Raw genomic sequence first — 20,790 nt, forward strand, 5'->3', positions numbered from 1 at the left:
CAGGGTGGTGTGGAGTGCAAAAAAACGATGGATTTAGGCCCAGATCCTTGTACTGGGGTGAATGTATGACATTGTTCTACATTCTGTCCATCAACTGTGTTTTTTGCAATTTTCACCCCGAGTGGGCTGGGTATGCAAAGACGTGAGTCCCAGGCTCTCCACACCACTGGAGTCAAGCTATCCAGGCTGAATGAAGGCTGATAGCCAGAAACCGGTCCTTGGATGCTTGATTCCGGTCTGGGAAAGACATGGCTTGGTAGTTCAGACTGGACTGTTCCCATGAGGCACAGGGTCAGAGCTGATTTGCATATAGCCAGTGTCTAACCCAGGGTGGTGTGGAGTGCAAAAAAAGATGGATTTAGGCCCAGATCCTTGTACTGGGGTGAATTTATGACATTGTTCTACATTCTGTCCATCAACTGTGTTTTTTGCAATTTTCACCCCGAGTGGGCTGGGTATGCTCAGACGTGAGTCCCAGGCTCTCCACACCACTGGAGTCAAGCTATCCAGGCTGAATGAAGGCTGATAGCCAGAAACCGGTCCTTGGATGCTTGATTCCGGTCTGGGAAAGACATGGCTTGGTAGTTCGGACTGGACTGTTCCCATGAGGCACAGGGTCAGAGCTGATTTGCATATAGCCAGTGTCTAACCCAGGGTGGTGTGGAGTGCAAAAAAACGATGGATTTAGGCCCAGATCCTTGTACTGGGGTGAATGTATGACATTGTTCTACATTCTGTCCATCAACTGTGTTTTTTGCAATTTTCACCCCGAGTGGGCTGGGTATGCTCAGACGTGAGTCCCAGGCTCTCCACACCACTGGAGTCAAGCTATCCAGGCTGAATGAAGGCTGATAGCCAGAAACCGGTCCTTGGATGCTTGATTCCGGTCTGGGAAAGACATGGCTTGGTAGTTCGGACTGGACTGTTCCCATGAGGCACAGGGTCAGAGCTGATTTGCATATAGCCAGTGTCTAACCCAGGGTGGTGTGGAGTGCAAAAAAACGATGGATTTAGGCCCAGATCCTTGTACTGAGGTGAATGTATGACATTGTTCTACATTCTGTCCATCAACTGTGTTTTTTGCAATTTTCACCCCGAGTGGGCTGGGTATGCTCAGACGTGAGTCCCAGGCTCTCCACACCACTGGAGTCAAGCTATCCAGGCTGAATGAAGACTGATAGCCAGAAACCGGTCCTTGGATCTTTGATTCTGGTCTGGGAAAGACATGACTTGGTAGTTCGGACTGGACTGTTCCCATGAGGCACAGGGTCAGAGCTGATTTGCATATAGCCAGTGTCTAACCCAGGGTGGTGTGGAGTGCAAAAAAACGATGGATTTAGGCCCAGATCCTTGTACTGGGGTGAATGTATGACATTGTTCTACATTCTGTCCATCAACTGTGTTCTTTGCAATTTTCACCCCGAGTGGGCTGGGTATGCAAAGACGAGAGTCCCAGGCTCTCCACACCACTGGAGTCAAGCTATCCAGGCTGAATGAAGGCTGATAGCCAGAAACCGGTCCTTGGATGCTTGATTCCGGTCTGGGAAAGACATGGCTTGGTAGTTCGGACTGGACTGTTCCCATGAGGCACAGGGTCAGAGCTGATTTGCATATAGCCAGTGTCTAACCCAGGGTGGTGTGGAGTGCAAAAAAACAATGGATTTAGGCCCAGATCCTTGTACTGGGGTGAATGTATGACATTGATCTACATTCTGTCCGTCAACTGTGTTTTTTGCAATTGTCACCCCGAGTGGGCTGGGTATGCTCAGACGTGAGTCCCAGGCTCTCCACACCACTGGAGTGGAGTGGTGTGTCTCACTGGTTAGAGGCGGCAGACCCGAGAGCAGAGAACGGCCGGGGACCAGGGTTCGATTCCCGACGCGGCAGGGTCTTGGACCAGGATCAGCGGACTCGATAATTCTCGCCTCGGTGCCTACTCTAACCAGGGATCACACTCGGCAACTCTGGGCATTAAGCTTGCCTCATCTCCACAACGGCCCCTCACAAACGCCGGGGATGCCTGCTTTCACCTTGGAGGATCCCAGGAGGGACTATCAGACAGGGAAAGCCAGGACGGGTTCCCCAGCGGTCTATAGCGCTACGAGGCCTGCGGTGCGGGTAGCAGTGCGCTTTACAAGACACACACAACAACAACAACACTGGAGTCAAGCTATCCAGGCTGAATGAAGGCTGATAGCCAGAAACCGGTCCTTGGATGCTTGATTCCGGTCTGGGAAAGACATGGCTTGGTAGTTCGGACTGGACTGTTCCCATGAGGCACAGGGTCAGAGCTGATTTGCATATAGCCAGTGTCTAACCCAGGGTGGTATGGAGTGCAAAAAAACGATGGATTTAGGCCCAGATCCTTGTACTGGGGTGAATGTATGACATTGTTCTACATTCTGTCCATCAACTGTGTTTTTTGCAATTTTCACCCCGAGTGGGCTGGGTATGCTCAGACGTGAGTCCCAGGCTCTCCACACCACTGGAGTCAAGCTATCCAGGCTGAATGAAGGCTGATAGCCAGAAACCGGTCCTTGGATGCTTGATTCCGGTCTGGGAAAGACATGGCTTGGTAGTTCGGACTGGACTGTTCCCATGAGGCACAGGGTCAGAGCTGATTTGCATATAGCCAGTGTCTAACCCAGGGTGGTGTGGAGTGCAAAAAAACGATGGATTTAGGCCCAGATCCTTGTACTGGGGTGAATGTATGACATTGTTCTACATTCTATCCATCAACTGTGTTTTTTGCAATTTTCACCCCGAGTGGGCTGGGTATGCTCAGACGTGAGTCCCAGGCTCTCCACACCACTGGAGTCAAGCTATCCAGGCTGAAGGAAGGCTGATAGCCAGAAACCGATCCTTGGATGCTTGATTCCGGTCTGGGAAAGACATGGCTTGGTAGTTTGGACTGGACTGTTCCCATGAGGCACAGGATCAGAGCTGATTTGCATATAGCCAGTGTCTAACCCAGAGTGGTGTGGAGTGCAAAAAAACGATGGATTTGGGCCCAGATCCTTGTACTGGGGTGAATGTATGACATTGTTCTACATTCTGTCCATCAACTGTGTTTTTTGCAGGCAGAGCGGCGGCCCACAACAAATGCCTGGGTCGCGGCGGTGATTCCGGCCTGTATTAAAGTTTGGCCATATACGGGGTAGGCACCCACTTAGTTTCAAGGCACGCACGTCGCGGCGCACACGCGGGGTAGGCACCCGCTTTTGAATTATTCAGGAAGCGGGGTAGGCTCCCGCAGCGCCTTCCAGGCAGTCAGTTCCTTTTTGGGCCACACAGCGCTTCTATGCACACAGCGCTAGACAGCAGGACTACAAGGGGCACTCAGATAAGATCTGGGCTGCGGCGGTGAATCTAATATATGTAGCGCTCCACAGGGGCATAGCACTTGGGTCCATAGCACGTGGTGGGCACGGAAGCAGCCTCTTCCAGCTGCGCAGCGCTTGGGAATGACAGCACTTCGAGGTTAGACAGCCCCAACAGCAAGCCCCAGGGTAGCGCTTCTCACCTCCTGGGGGGTCCAGTCCAAGGTGCTCCTTCCTTTCCAGGCGCTTTTAGATCTAGCGCTCGTGTGGTGCCAGGTCCCCGCAGCCTCAGGGACCCAGGCTGGCATTCCCTCCCCAGGGGCCAGGGAACAGAGCATCAGGCACTACTGGGCCAAGTCAGCAGTTAGTGGGAACTCATCACAACAGGGCGGTAGGCTTTCACCATACTCCACTGTAGCGTGGCCCTCCTGCTACACAGCAGCCTGAACTCCTGCAGTGGGGCTTCCACTAGCCTTGGGGACAGCTGAGGGCTTTTAGTAAGGTGCAGGGTCCAGCACACAGGTCCATGTGGCGGTATTCCCTGGCAGCAGGTCCCCTCACGTTCCTGTCCCTGCTCTGTCTTAGCACATGGTGGCACATCCCCCTTATTTATATGCCCCTCACCCAACCTACCAGTCAGTGGCAGAAGCTTCTGGAATCCTCTGGGGAACTAGTTCAAACTGGCTCAGGGGGAGGAGTAGAACACCCTGGGTGCCAGGCTTTCCCTCCAAATACTGGGATGGCTGGGTACCGAACATCTAGACCGCTAACCTACTGCAGTCAGGTGGCACAACACATAGCCATGGCATCCATTTTAACTGCGACATTTCAGTAAGGTGCATTTCTACAATGGGGTATTACCAGTGCACACACCATTGCGTTACATTTTCACATTACACATGGCATCTCATAGCGTACATGGCCTACACAACTTTCTGTACCATGGTGGAGACATCCTAAATTAGGGGGGTGAAAGGTGAAAAACTTTGGGAAAAGGGCCAAGTCCAACAGAACCATTGTCAGCTTCCAAAAGTTGACCATGCTTGTCGAAGTGCTGTTCCTGGGCATCATTGTCAATACTGTCTTGTGCCAGCTAAGTCTCCTCCCTTCAAATTGACAAAGATTAAGATGGTTCACACCATAGACATGAAAGCCTTTCTCCTTCTTACAGGTGGTAGCTCACAGATTGGTGGTCCTCTTTCACATTTAGACCGCTTTTACAGCCCCTCTACATTACAGTTTTCTACACCTCTTCAATGGCTCTCATCATTGATTGGGAATAACCTACTATCATTTACCACTCAACCAGGATGCTCAAGACTCGCAAAATACTGTTTAGCGACTCTCAATTAGGAAGGGGAGTTCCAAGGGCGTCCCTTCCTAATTGCGACTTAGAGTCCAATGTATGAATGTTTTGCGAACCAAATTGTGGTTGCAAAACACTCGCAATTTACTGCCCTCTTCAAGAGGGTGGTAAAGCAGTCGCAAAGGGGAAGGAGTCTGGGAAGGAGACTTCTTCCCCTCTGCAAATGCAGGGGACAATATTTGTTAGGAGCAGGCAGTGTCCCAGGAACCACTACCTGTCCTTAAAAAAATGAAATGAAAATGTTTCTTTTTTTTTATATGCATCTCATTTTCCTTTAAAGAAAACGGGCTGCATTTGAAAAAAAACTGCTTTATTTAAAAGCAGTCCCAGAAATGGTGGTCTGCTGAGCCCAGCAGGCCACCATACCTGGGAGGGCCTGCCATTCTCATTGGGGTCGCAAATTGCGAGTGCCTCATTAATATTCATGAGGCATGCAATTTGCAACCCCATTGATAATCGCAAACAGTGTCTCAGACACTGTTGTACATTGGAAATTGCGACTCGCAATCAAGCACAAATTGCAAGTCACAATTTACAATGGTCGGACATTTGGCCCAATATCTCTTAATGCTACTCTACAAAAAACTCAGAATTGGTTGACTTGAAACCACCATAAACTACACACTCTCAAAACAGAATTCCTCTTAATTGTACCCCCCACACATTCACTAGACATTGAGAATTGATTGAAACATCTGACAGCCCTCAATTGCACTCCACATGTTATTGACTCTACAAAATCACTGGGAATAAGGCTTGACAAGAACTTGAACATGCAGGAACACATCAGCTTAGCTACCAGAGCAGCTAACTTCCAAATGAGCTTCCTAAGAAAAATTAAACCCTTCTTCCCCTACGAGGATTTCAAGTCAGTTGTTCAAGCCCTAGTAATATCCAGGCTGGACTATGGAAATGCAACCCTTTCTGGCCTTCCAAATCAAAGTTGGTCTCCCTCAGGGTCTAACTGAATTCAGCTTCTACTCGACTGATCGACTCAAACTAGTTACACTGGCTATACCTGTGATATGTCACTCAACACAATAGCGTGTTAAACATTTTTATGTCTTTTAGTGGGTCTAGGGGTAATTCCTCACCCCTCGTGGGTCATGTTTGTGCTATATAAAACTTTAAATAAATAAATACAAATTCTATATCACATGTTTTGATTGTCTTTGAATCAGTAGTGCTGCTGGCTTTTGGCACAATAACGTCTGGACACCTCCGGCAGACCCCCCTCTGCCTTCCCCCTTTTTTGGGCTGTTTAGGGTGCCTAGTGTTTAATCCTTCTTAACTTTTTTCTACAAAAAGTATATATGCCAGATTAGCATACATTTTTTCACAATGCCCTGGGGATTCTAAAGTCATCTAGGGTTTGTGAATTCCCCAGGATGGAGATGAGAAAATAGCTACAATTTCACGTAATTCTGTTTTTTGGCATACTTTTGGACAAAGTATGAACTTTGCAGGGCATTGTTTGTAAGGAAACGATGTAGTATCCATTCAAGCCACACCGCCATAGACTCCACCGGGTGTTTAGTTTCCAGAATTATCCGGGTTTTGTAGGTTTTCTCAGGTGGCAGCTGACCCAAGCCCGAAAAGAGCTGTCGTTCAACATGGCAAGTGGGACGATTATGGGATTTAGCCCCACTCTGCTGGCCCATATGTAAAAACAGTACCCAAAATAATTAAAATTTCCTCTCACTTGCCATTGGGATGGGGATGCTTTAGTGCCCAGAAGGGCAGAAAATTGCTGAGGCTTTAGAGGTGAGGGAGCGGCCTGATGTCAGGATGGGCCAGACACCACCACATTATTTAATATAAAAAATATTCCTGGCATCCAGTGGGATTTCTATCCCTCCCCAATAGGCAAACTGGGAGCAACCACCTCTTTTCCCCACAGAGGGGGCAGAAAGACTGATTTGCCCTTTTTGGAGCAGGGGTATGACTCCATGCCGGTACCCCTTTCTTTTGCCCCGATGAAATATCCCTGGTATCTATTGGGATCTAGTGGGCCTTGTACACCCCACGTTGGGGCAGATTTGGGGCAACCACCCAATTATGACAAACTTCCACCGAGGGAGCAGAAAGATTCTATTGCCCCTTTTGGATTGTCATCTGTTTTGAAGTCAGGGTATGTGGCCCTTATCCTGTTGTTTGATTTGGTGCCATTTCGAAATTCCTGGTGTCTAGTAGGCTTTCTATTCCCAAGGGGCTAATTGGGGGCATACCCCTTCTCTGCCCTCCAGGGGCCAAAATACTTTAGGGATGGAGTATGACCCAGTGCCAGGATGGGATGCCCACACCTCTTTCTTTTCTCCCTAATGCTAAGTCTTTGGTGTCAGTTGGCATTTGTACCCTCCGAGGGGGCAGATTTGAGTACCCTTCCCATTCAGCATTAACCTCCAATCTGCCCCCAGCTGGTCAGAAAGACTGCTCAATGCCATGGTAGGCCCCTTCATCATTTTTTGTTTGTTTTGGGGGCATTTTAAAATCTTGCTGTTTTTGCACACTGTTTTAATGAATTTGAGAACCAATTCTTATTTTATGAACATTGTGATCTATTCTGCTTACTTTTGATGTGAAACTACTTTAAAGTTGTATTCATTTTTATTATGCACATTTTATCTTTATGTGTATTTGCCGTGTAAACTTGTATGGTTATTTTAACCAAGTACAGCATTTAAACTAACTAGAAAAACAAGAAATGCCTGGTATCTAGTGAGCTCGAGCAAATTGGAGCGAACCCTGCTCCCTGCCCCAGGAGGGCAGAAAGACTAGTTTACCCCTTTTATGGTGGGGATATGGCCCAATGCCAGGGTGGGGTACCCTAAATGCAAATTCCCTCTGTCTAGTAGGCTTTTGACTCCCAGGGGGCACTCTCACCAACTAGGACAAACCTGCTATCTACCCCGGGGAGGCAGAAAAACAGTATTGCTTTTATGGGGTGGAGGCATGGCTCTATGCTAGAATAGGCCGCCCCAATACTATTGCTTGTTTTGAGACCATTTTAGATTCCATGGTATTCAGGGGGCATTCTGCTACCTGGGGCAAATTGTGGACATATACCACAATTTACCCCCAGGGGGCAGAAAAGCTGTTATGTCCATTCTTGGTGTGGGGGAATGGCCCTGCACATGGTGGCCCACACCAAACCCTTTGTTTTTGTCATTTCCCTGACAGAATGTAGAACAATTCACCCCAGTGCAAGGATCTGGGCCTAAATCCATTGTTTTTTTGCACTCCACACCACCCTGGGAACAGTCCAGTCCGAACTACCAAGCCATGTCTTTCCCAGATATCCAGTATCCAAGGACCGGTTTCTGGCTAGATTTGCATATAGCCAGTGTCTAACCCAGGGTGGTGTGGAGTGCAAAAAAACGATGGATTTAGGCCCAGATCCTTGTACTGGGGTGAATGTATGACATTGTTCTACATTCTGTTCATCAACTGTGTTTTTAGCAATTTTCACCCCGAGTGGGCTGGGTATGCTCAGACGTGAGTCCCAGGCTCTCCACACCACTGGAGTCAAGCTATCCAGGCTGATGAAGGCTGATAGCCAGAAACCGGTCCTTGGATGCTTGATTCCGGTCTGGGAAAGACATGGCTTGGTAGTTCGGACTGGGCTGTTCCCATGAGGCACAGGGTCAGAGCTGATTTGCATATAGCCAGTGTCTAACCCAGGGTGGTGTGGAGTGCAAAAAAACAATGGATTTAGGCCCAGATCCTTTTACTGGGGTGAATGTATGACATTGTTCTACATTCTGTCCATCAACCATGTTTTTTGCAATTTTCACCCCGAGTGGGCTGGGTATGCTCAGACGTGAGTCCCAGGCTCTCCACACCACTGGAGTCAAGATATCCAGGCTGATGAAGGCTGATAGCCAGAAACCGGTCCTTGGATGCTTGATTCCGGTCTGGGAAAGACATGGCTTGGTAGTTCGGACAGGACTGTTCCCATGAGGCACATGGTCAGAGCTGATTTGCATATAGCCAGTGTCTAACCCAGGGTGGTGTGGAGTGCAAAACAAACGATGGATTTAGGCCCAGATCCTTGTACTGGGGTGAATGTATGACATTGTTCTACATTCTGTCCATCAACTGTGTTTTTTGCAATTTTCACCCCGAGTGGGCTGGGTATGCTCAGATGTGAGTCCCAGGCTCTCCACACCACTGGAGTCAAGCTATCCAGGCTGATGAAGGCTGATAGCCAGAAACCGGTCCTTGGATGCTTGATTCCGGTCTGGGAAAGACATGGCTTGGTAGTTCGGACTGGACTGTTCCCATGAGGCACAGGGTCAGAGCTGATTTGCATATAGCCAGTGTCTAACCCAGGGTGGTGTGGAGTGCAAAAAAACAATGGATTTAGGCCCAGATCCTTGTACTGGGGTGAATGTTTGACATTGTTCTACATTCTGTCCATCAACCATGTTTTTTGCAATTTTCACCCCGAGTGGGCTGGGTATGCTCAGACGTGAGTCCCAGGCTCTCCACACCACTGGAGTCAAGCTATCCAGGCTGATGAAGGCTGATAGCCAGACACCGGTCCTTGGATGCTTGTTTCCGGTCTGGGAAAGACATGGCTTGGTAGTTCGGACGGGACTGTTCCCATGAGGCACAGGGTCAGAGCTGATTTGCATATAGCTAGTGTCTAACCCAGGGTGGTGTGGTGTGCAAAAAAACAATGGATTTAGGCCCAGATCCTTGTACTGGGGTGAATGTATGACATTGTTCTACATTCTGTCCATCAACTGTGTTTTTAGCAATTTTCACCCGAGTGGGCTGGGTATGCTCAGACGTGAGTCCCAGGCTCTCCACACCACTGGAGTCAAGCTATCCAGGCTGATGAAGGCTGATAGCCAGAAACCGGTCCTTGGATACTTGATTCCGGTCTGGGAAAGACATGGCTTGGTAGTTCGGACTGGACTGTTCCCATGAGGCACAGGGTCAGAGCTGATTTGCATATAGCCAGTGTCTAACCCAGGGTGGTGTGGAGTGTAAAAAAACGATAGATTTAGGCCCAGATCCTTGTACTGGGGTGAATGTATGACATTGTTCTACATTGTGTCCATCAACTGTGTTTTTTGCAATTTTCACCCCGAGTGGGCTGGGTATGCTCAGACGTGAGTCCCAGGCTCTCCACACCACTGGAGTCAAGCTATCCAGGCTGATGAAGGCTGATAGCCAGAAACCGGTCCTTGGATGCTTGATTCCGGTCTGGGAAAGACATGGCTTGGTAGTTCGGACTGGACTGTTCCCATGAGGCACAGGGTCAGAGCTGATTTGCATATAGCCAGTGTCTAACCCAGGGTGGTGTGGAGTGCAAAAAACGATGGATTTAGGCCCAGATCCTTGTACTGGGGTGAATGTATGACATTGTTCTACATTCTGTCCATCAACTGTGTATTTTGCAATTTTCAGCCCGAGTGGGCTTGATTCCGGTCTGGGAAAGACATGGCTTTGTAGTTTGGTCTGGACTGTTCCCATGAGGCACAGGGTCAGAGCTGATTTGCATATAGCCAGTGTTTAACCCAGGGTGGTGTGGAGTAGCTATATACCGGGCACTGAACCAGCAATCACGAGTCTCTCAGGAAACACGGAAGTAGATGAAGCAATCGGGCTCACCACTACCACAATAAATGCGATTGTGCATTTTCCACCGGCTGACGTCCAAACACCCTCTATTGCGCAGGGACGCTCTGATACTTACTAAGTGGAACTGGTACCCTGGCTGTTGGCCGAGCAACCTTTTATAATTAAATTGTGAATTACGTGAGACTCAATTATAACTCCTGCCATAGGCGCAGCATATTACTGTCAAGACTACAATGTATAATTCTATTGTCCTGAAGATGATGCCTTGTATTTAATAGTGGCATTGAAACGTCGTAGACACCAATACACCTTATGCACTAAGATTGAGCTGTATTAGAGTGTGCAATGGTGTTTATAAGTTAATCTATGTCTGTGTAAACTGAGTACAAGTATACAGACCCATTTTGACTTGCCTTTTGGCCAATCCTTTTCGTTGTTTTGTCTTGTGTATTGTGGGTCACGGCTGTGCCCACTTGTTATTGACTGTTTCTTAAACGCTACTAATTGAAATCTATTATGAAAATAAATTCTTGTCCGGCTGGACAAAAGATATACTTTCTATCTAGTGTATGATTATCTCCCCTTGTTTATTCTTTTAGAATAGGAACCCCTGTTCTCTATAACATGATACTACCCAAGGTCCCTACCGAATTACCTTTGGGTTCACTTGTGATGTTTTGCTCCAGACCGTTTGCTCCAAGAGTCCAAAAATGGTAAATCAGGAGCCTGGAGAAAGTAATCTATATATGTTGGCATATTAAACACTTAGGCCCTGATTACGAGTGGGCCAGTAAATTCCGACCCATGCATAATCCCCTGTTTGGCTGTATTTCACGCATGCGATAATTATCGGATGCATTAAATACCTCAGCTGTCATTACATTTTGGCAGGTTAATTCTTCCAAAATGTAAGAGGGGAAACTGTATGGTATTTACTGTACCATGTGGATTTTAGTGCATTAAACACAAATTCTGCATGTTATTCCCCACAACCCTGTGATAGGTGATATTTGTCTCAAACGATAAATAACGTACCCTGTGGTATCATTATTTATCATGTGCAATAAATAACACCTAAACGTGTAATCAGAGCCTTAGAATGCAATTTGCTAAATACCTCAACAAAGTCCTCAGTCTTCCCTTTTTCTGTCTTTCACAATAATGCTGTATTTGTCAGTATGTAGGGGGCCCACGATTTCCGCTTTTGCGTCTAAGCCTGACAGCTAGCACCTAGTGTGTTTTATTTAGCAACTTCTTTATTAAAATGTTGATTAATGCAAAGAAGAGCCCTTTTGGATATCTCTGATAGCATCAAGTTAATCTGGCCCCTCAAAGTGACCATTTCCCTCAGTGTCTTAAAGGACCCCCAATATCTATACTTCTACTGAGCTGCCTGCAGGCAGTTGGATCTTTTCAAGCGTTAGCACCCTTGTGTGTCTCTGGTGAGTGCTCACTGTGATACACCCTCTCCAATCACTCCCTTAGGCCCCACAACACACTTTATGTTATTCCATATAGTTCATTTCCAGAAAATGATTCACTTATTTGCTCCCTCAATTCTTCTTTGTTTATCCTTTCCTTAATTATATAGGGTCAAGCTCCCAACCTCTCCATCTCCTTGAGTGTCAAACAGGTTTCAATCCCAAATTAGGAACATGGTCTGAGATATCAATTAGACCTACATCTATCTTGTCTATCAGATCTAGCTTGTTACTGCTACTCCATATCAAGTCAGTCCTAGAGACTGTGAGATGACTTTGTGAAAAAAGGAATAGTCCTTCTCTGTTGGGTGCCTGTTCCTCCATACATCACACAATACCATATTGAATACCCTTTGTTGCACTAAATGAAATAGGCCACTGGCATTATACCTATCAGCTGGATGTCTATATTGGTTACCTTAACACGCGTCTCTCCTCCGTTCTACTCCACGTCAAGCCAGAACAGAAATCATCCAGGCTCCCCATAGCAAATCAAAACACTGCAATGCAGCATTGTACTTGGTTTAAACACCATGGTTCGGTGCTCAGCCAGGAAATGGGCGCCTGGGCATGTTCTCCACCCAGGCTGTAATGCAGCCTGGGTGGAAAACATACAAAGTGCGCATGAATATTTGGCTGGTCCAAGACGACCAGCCAAACATTCATGCAAACTTACAGTGTGCCCACCACACCTATCCGTGCTCTGATAGCTGCCCTGCCTCCCAAAGCTGCTGCAGAAGGAAAATATAAAATGATAATAACGTGGAGTTATTATCATTTTATTTTTACTTTATTCGAATGCTGCAGGTCAGCAGTCTTGCCATTTCTAAGTGGAGAGGTAGAAATCAAAAGCACTTCTCCTGCCACCCCATTTCTCCAGATTCAAAACAAATATACCCACTCCAAAATACTTCAGGTACTCTCCAGGTACCTCCCCTAGCAGTAATATCCTTCAAGAAAGAACTATTTGTTTCTAAAACATAGCTTGGATGTCTGAGTGGAGAATTGTTGTAATTGTATTTATATGATCCTTACTACGCCAGAAGAGGCAACAAAGTGCTTTTTGGAGAGTAGCACGCTACTTTGGAACGCAAAAAGATTAGTGGTGGATTAGTATAGGGAAACATGAGTTTATATGAGAGGTGAACATATGATTCTTAGTTGGCTTGTAGAGGATAATGGTAGGGTAGAAGAGGTAAGAGTCTAGAAAGTGTTATTTGGGAGAGCATACTAGCAAGATGAGGTTGGAGATAAGTAAAAGGAGAGATGGAAGAGGGTGGAGTCTCTAGAAAGAGAATAAGAAGATCATAGTAGTAAAATGTGGTTTGGGGTGAGCCAGGAGGGATAGAGGAGGGAAAAGTCTAGAAAGGGTTATTTTGGAGATCATAGTAGTAGAATGAGGTTTGGGATGAGTCAGAGAGAAGAGGTAGTGGATATTTTGAGAAAGGTATAGGGTGAGACAGAGTAGTGCATTGGAGAGAGGAGCTCCAGGAGCCTACCAGTGTGAGAGCACCATCATCAAAGAGTGCTTCAGGGAATGTGCTTAGCCCAAATCGGTATTGAAGAAGTCCTATGACAGAGCGAGTCTGGTAGATAGATCAGTGATCATCACAGACAAACCAGCCCAGGATACTGACATTAATGACAGCAAAACCAGAATGACCCTGACTTTCGGTTCTGATGCTGACAACATCAAAAAGATTGTGACCAAGAATTGGGAGATCCTTAAAAATGGCAATGGCATAGGTAGCAGCATCCCTGACAGACCTAGAATCACTTACAGAAGAGGCAGAAACATCAGAGACATGTTGGTACATAGTGACATTACCATCTACCCACAGAGAAACCAACATGGCCTCAAAGGTGTTTATCCTTGTGGCCATTGTAAAGCATGCAACAACAGCATATCGCAGAAACATTACATACAATGGTTTCAGTAAGGATTTAACCCAATTCCTAACTTGTAGCACCACCAATGTCATATATGCCATAGAGTGCACTTGCAACCTGTGGTATATTGGCAGCACCACTTGTATGGCTAAAAAGCACATCTTAGAACACAGCAGGGCCATCACCAACTTTGATCCTAAGTATCCCGTGGCAAGAAATTTTAGGGACAAATATTTTTCCTACGTCATAGAGATGAGTTTTTTCATCCTGGAACACATTTACAAACATCCTAGAGGTGGTAAAATGGCCCTCAACCTATGGCAGAAAGAGTCTAGATACATTATAGACTTCCAAACGAAGAGCCCAGGAAGCCTGAACCAGGAAGAATAACTGTATATACATCTGAAAGATTAGCCATGACTGTTCAGTGATATTTCACCTCTCCTTGTTTGGCTATCTATTTCTGTAACATCTGTTGATATTTTCTTTTTTTTCTTTTCTCTGAGTTCAGTTCACATTCTGTCTCCATCTCTTTTCTGAGTTGCGTTCATTCCTTTTCCTTTCTCCATGGAGTGACTTACATCTTATTCACTGTGATAACGCCAATTAATTAGTTTATTTTTCACAGTAACATGCGTACAGATACAGGGTCAGAGGATTCTGTTTGTAATCACTTTTTCTGTTTCTTCTTGGTTCACAGGAGTAAAGGAAGGGGCCCACTCACCAGTACTCACCTGCACAGGCTACCTACCCTTTTTTCTCCTTCATGACCTCAAGAGCACATCGTTACATCACTTCATGTCTGGAACTTGTTTTGGGCAGTTTGTCATGATTTTGTTACATGGACTTGGTGGCCTGCTGGATCTTTTTTAGGCACTTGCCAATGACATTCTTCCACACCTGGACTTTGAACTGTTTGTACAATTTACATTCATGTACTATTGAGCTGTGCTTGGTCATTTCACACATTGATTTCTATGTGCGATTATCATTACATGGGGCAGTACACTCCCAGGACACAGGCCAGTCTGTATGCTTTACCACCAGGGTATCAATGAGCACTCGCACATCATTCCAGCGAAAGTCACCCATCGCCTGCAGTCCAGGACACACGCACATGGTCAGGATATCACATCCACCAACCTGGATCACCCAGCCACCAGGGCAATTACCAGCGGCCACGTTCAATACAATTTTATTAAGTGCCAGTAACCTTCTGCACTTACTTATAAGTGCACTCGTATAGGGCAACGGTTATCAGCTCATATCTGTGTCATGTCGCCTAGACGTGCGTCCAAAACTTTATTGATCCACACTAGTTTTCACCAACTAACAAGCAGGCGCCTCCAGCCTCTGCTATGACACACACGCTGAGCACAATGCTACTTTCCCACTTGGGTCATTATCAGCACAATCTGGACCTTTTTCTGGTCAGGTTCGAGACATAGGTCTTTATAACTACTTTACTGTGCTAAACAGCTTGCCGGCCATATGCACACTTATTGTCATGACATCGCGTCGTATCATAAGACTGTTTTGTTTTATGCACAACATTGTGTCATTATAGTTGACAGTGTGATCGATTCCATTCATGCAAGTTTAATGCCATTCTACTCCATGTACACGTTTGTACCTCACACCACTTCAACATGCCTGCCATACACTGACTGCCAGTCCTATGTCCATGTTCATGACCTTCAGCCATTATATGTTTCTCACATTGGTTGCAATATTAACGTGATCAAGCTTCTAAGGAAGTGAAACGGGTTGTGAATAAACACGGTGGTGAACATTTACCGATACAGAGTCTTTCATTCCTGAGAGCGCGCGGATTTGGGGTTTTGAGGTGAAGATTTCTACAGCAGGTGTGCTCCGCCGGCGTCGTGCACACACCCTCTCCATGGGTCCACAGGAGTCCAGAAGGAGTGTTTCTTTGTTATATATATATATATATTCACAGAAAAAAACATAGGTTATAGACCATATATAGTTAGGAATTAGCATTTACAAAACCTTGAAAATTCACTGAAAAAACCATAGGTTATAGACCATATATAGTTAGGAATTAGCATTTAGAAAACCTTATTTTACTCACACAAAACCATTGAAATTCCATATATAGTTAGTTGCACTAACTATATATCGCGCACCCGCAATCCACTGCTGATGATGTCACATATTACATCATTCATGACATGGTCAGTGACATCACTGATGACATCACTGATGACATCACTGATGACATCTCAAATGACATCACTGATGACAACATCCAGTGATTATGTGTTTCTGTAAAGTTTAAATATGTTTTACATATTGAAGAATGAGTGGATGTATAAGTGTCTGAATGAAGGTTTTAGTAGGTGCGTGATTGACTGTATGAGTGAGTGATTAAATGCGTCTTACTAAATGCACGGGTTAGTGACTAAACTGTCTGAAAGTGTGCATCAGCATGTCTGTTGTTGTGCAAGCTGCTGCATGTGTTGATCAGTAGCTATATAAGTAGCTATATGGGTTATTGATTGGTTGCACAAGTATTTGTATGGGAGACTGAGTGTGTGTATGGCTGGCTGGGAGGTGTGTGACTCTGTGCAGATCAATGTGTACTTGTATCAGTGATTCTATAAGAGAGTAAGTATGTGTTAGTATATGTTTGAAAATGTAAGGTACTCTATGTTTAACTGTGTAGATTAGAAAATGGAACTGTGATTGATTCTTTACAGGACTGACTAGGTGTGTGAGTAACTCCATGGATGAGTGGCAGAGTGTGAGTGTCTGTATAGGTGTATGAGTGCATATGATAGTGTTCTAAAGATGAGTGATTGTATGTATGAATGATTGTATGGGTGAATGAGTGAATGTGTGTGTAGACGTAGGAATCAGTGAGTGCGTATGTAGTAACTAGTATTGGTGTGTCAATGGTTTCAAAAATTATACTCTGTATTTAACACTGGGTGTAACAGAGGTTATATTAAAGTGTGAGGAGATGCATTGTATTGTCACATTAATGATATCATCATTGATGTGACCATTGATGTCAAATGAGATATCATCAGTGATGTCATTTGAGATGTCATCAGTGATGTCATCAGTGATGTCACTGACCATGTCATGAATGATGTAATATGTGACATCATCAGCAGTGGATTGCGGGTGCGCGATATATAGTTAGTGCAACTAACTATATATGGAATTTCAATGGTTTTGTGTGAGTAAAATAAGGTTTTCTAAATGCTAATTCCTAACTATATATGGTCTATAACCTATGGTTTTTTCAGTGACTTTTCAAGGTTTTGTAAATGCTAATTCCTAACTATATATGGTCTATAACCTATGGTTTTTTCTGTGAATTTCATTGGTTTTTTAACAGCTAATATCTGTAGCTGTAAAATGTATTCTTCTTTAAATCCAAAAATATATTTTATATGTTTATGAATAATTTTTTTTTTTAATATTTTTTTTTCTACGTTCCCGCTTCGCGAATCGGGAAGCTTCCCGTTAGCTGACCTTGATGCCGCGAAATAGACCGCGAGCCGGTAAACGTTTCTTTACCGCAAGTGCCGCGTTAGAAAACAACATCGTGACGCCTCCCGTCCGCATGACGTTCCACGTTGTCGCGTGATACGTCATATGACGTGCTACGTTAGCGAACTGGTACGCGAAGCGAGTCGCAAAGCGCAGGTTTCTGGAAGCAAACCGTGAGGCCCTGCAAAGCGCTTAACGTAAACACAGCAAGTCATGTGACTTGGTAATAACACTTTTCATTGGTTCATTTCACTTTTGGTTTCCTAATGATGTAAGACTAGGTCATATAATCTAAAATGAACACTTTTGATTGGTTGAGAACTCTTGTTTTTCCCAAATGATGAAAATCCCTCCTTCTTTCCTCACTCTGACTTTCATCATTGTGAGAGAAAGACCCTTTGTGATCACTGAGCAATGGCTTCTTTAGTAGCTTCAGCTGGTGCTTCCCCACCACCTCCACCACATCCAAGGAAGAGTGGACCACCTGCTCAAGTTATAATTCAACAAGAAGAAGAAGAAGAGGAACAGGACGACGAGCACGAAGAGAGGCAGTTTTTGCCTGAGCAGCCCAAGACGTCTCACCGGAAAGAAAACTTCATTTGGCAATTTTTTAAAATTCCCAAAGGTCAGAAAAAAGTAAATGCAAGATACGTAACTTGCCTTATATGTCAAGATAGACTGTCCAGAGGAACCGAGAAAAAATACAGTTTCGGAAACTACACAATGCATCGCCATATGACTAGGTGGCATCCTAACAACTACAGTGCTGCACAGTTTCGGAACGACCTAGATAATCTCCCTATTATGGCCAGAAGATCTGTTGTACCGGAAGTAACGGGACCAGAGGGCAGGGAGATGGTGCCAAATATACAAATGAAATTTGGTGAAGTAAAACACATCTGCGTATTTTGCGATGGATTCATTTCCTACGGAGAAAGAAGCATCACTCTGATCAACAGAGCTATTGACTATCATATGCAAGTTTGTACGAAACGCCCAAAATAATAAATACTTCTTTTTTTGTTTTGTTGCTCCTGTTGAGCCCTTTACAATGAATTGTTTTCATTGCCCCCTCCAAGAAAAACCCAAAAAAATATAAAACTGTTCAGAAAAATTCAAAAAAAGTAAAAAAATGTTCCGAAAAATAATAAAAAAAATATAAAACAACAAAAACAATTAAAAAAAAAGTTCTTTTCAGAACTACCTCCCCGTTATTAAAAAATTGGTACAATATTTGGAACTGTGCCAACCTCTATTTCTCTTAGTTCGCTTCCCAGTTCGCTCGCCGGTACGCGAACCGGAAGCGAACCAAAAACAGTAAGTATAAGGGAAGGAAACAGACACTTATGTTAAAAGAAAGACAGCTATAGGGGAGTAAACTAGAGATACTATTACCCGTAATCCACTGCTGATGATGTCACATATTACATCATTCATGACATGCTCAGTGACATCATCAGCAGAGGATTGCGGGTTTTTTGGCAACGTGCCTTATCCACGGTTTAATAACGCTGCCTTTTGCTTTATATAAGTTTTCAAATTGTATGAAATATATACCAATAGGTCGTTATGAACCTTTAGGTAGTGCTTTTCTTCATGAGGTCTGGTCGCTTCCATACACATACAGATGTTTCAAAGATGATCAAGAAGTTTATCTGAATGGAGAGGAATGCACTGAGACGCCAGATCATTCACTAATGTGTAGGCACATACAGTTACACGGTTCATGCAACAAACACCGACCAAATATGGCTTGCGTGTTGCAAGGCACGCCAGTTCCTGCTATCATCCCCACGTTCAAGTTGTTGGAAAATGGTAGTTATTTGATGCTCAATAATGAAGATTGTTCTGAGTTAATTAAAAGTATTCCTTTTATCGTAACAGTAAGTGAACGGGTTATTTGCTGCAGAAATGTTCTATTTCCTCCCACACATGAACATAGGGAGTTTTCAATCTGGCCACAAATACCAACCTTGGGACAGATTTCAACGGCATGGCAAGAATAAGAGCTCTTTTGTCTCAGAGAGAGGTGGCCTTGAGTTCGGCCCGTGAAACTTTCGTGCTTCACATAGCGAACACCCGTACAGAGGTGCAGACCCTTTTCAATTAAGATTTGCCTTTCAATTTCAGCAAGATCGTTCCGACTATCTTTAACGCATCCTCCACAAAGGCCCTGGCGCACTTTTTTAAAGTTGTTACCAGTGGTCTCGTGACTTCATTTGAGAAAATCTTTGGAGTCATCCCTGCTTCCTTTCATTATATTTTCTCCACTCTGCTTCGTGGATTGGCATTTTTACTTGCATTACCAGCGGACGCTCTTGTGCTTTTTTACATTTTTAAATATGGATGTCCCTCCTATGCAACCTCCCACCCTGCAGATGCTGACACTGTTCCGCAATCGCATGCTAGAATATTATGGCACAATGCCGTTGGCGATATTAAGCACGGCATATGGATTATCTTTTCGATTCTCCTACTTCACCTGTGTCCAGCCTGTATTTCACTGCCTGACCTGTGATTTCGATTGGGCCATTGATTTGTGTCTCTGCGGACCGGTTTCTCCTGACGTCGACTTTAATCAGCTGATGACTCCTATCATTACTCACGAGTTGGTTTGTCCTGGCGAAAGGATTATGGCTGTGGCATTGATGCATGGACTACTTGGTCCCTGGAATTTACTGGCGGCAGCACAGTCTTTCTTGGAACAGAGCTTTCTTGAAAACCCACCGAGCTGTCCTCTGATGGTGATAGAGGATCCGGTGCTGGGAGAGCACGTATGTTCTTTTCCGCTTTTAAATTGGATGGCTGAACTGTTTTCGGATGAAGACGGTGACTTCCTATTGGAGGCTGTTGCAGCTTATTTTGCATACACAGTTATGTCATAGACCTTTTTCATGTTTGATATGCTGAGTACTAGCATTTCATTGACAATTCATTGACTTATTTGTCAAGTTTTTATTATTTACCTTGCCTATTGGCTTAAGACTCGATAAAGTACTTGGCTGTTTTATTTTTCTTTAGCATTAAATTTTCCTAGTTTTTAATGCTTTACCTTGCGGACCGTCCACATATAAACTTGCAATCTACTCTCATGAGATGGCACTTCTATTATCTTATTCAGTTCGTTTCCGGATCATGGGGAGGTGTCATCTAGGTCCTGGATATCTTTACACCGTGTTAAGTTAGCATGGGCTCATTACCGGTTTAAACGCCATTTTTCCTTTTTTGCAACTTCTGCACACGACACTTAGTTGTTGCTTTAGCTTTCCACCTAGTAGTTCATCGTGGTTTACATGAGAATAATATGTTATTGCTCTACTATCTGCTTTGCTTGTTAAACTATATCTGTACAGCGAGTGCTAAAGTTTCAAGAACAACACGATACAGAATTGTTATGAGGTCTGATCTCCACGACTTCATACTCATAACATAAGTGCAACTTCTGCCAATTCTGGGCATGAGGCGGGTTTTATATTGCTTTGCCGAACACACATACACAACAGTTGATGCGGTTCACATGAAGAGAGAGCTGGTGTATGCTGATGTGATTCCTTCAAATCTAAGACACTAAAGTATGGGCACGCCCTAAACCAACACAAAGAGACCTTCTTAGCAA

This window comes from Lissotriton helveticus, chromosome 8 (assembly GCF_964261635.1).
Source record: "Lissotriton helveticus chromosome 8, aLisHel1.1, whole genome shotgun sequence".
Taxonomy (NCBI): Eukaryota; Metazoa; Chordata; class Amphibia; order Caudata; family Salamandridae; genus Lissotriton; species Lissotriton helveticus.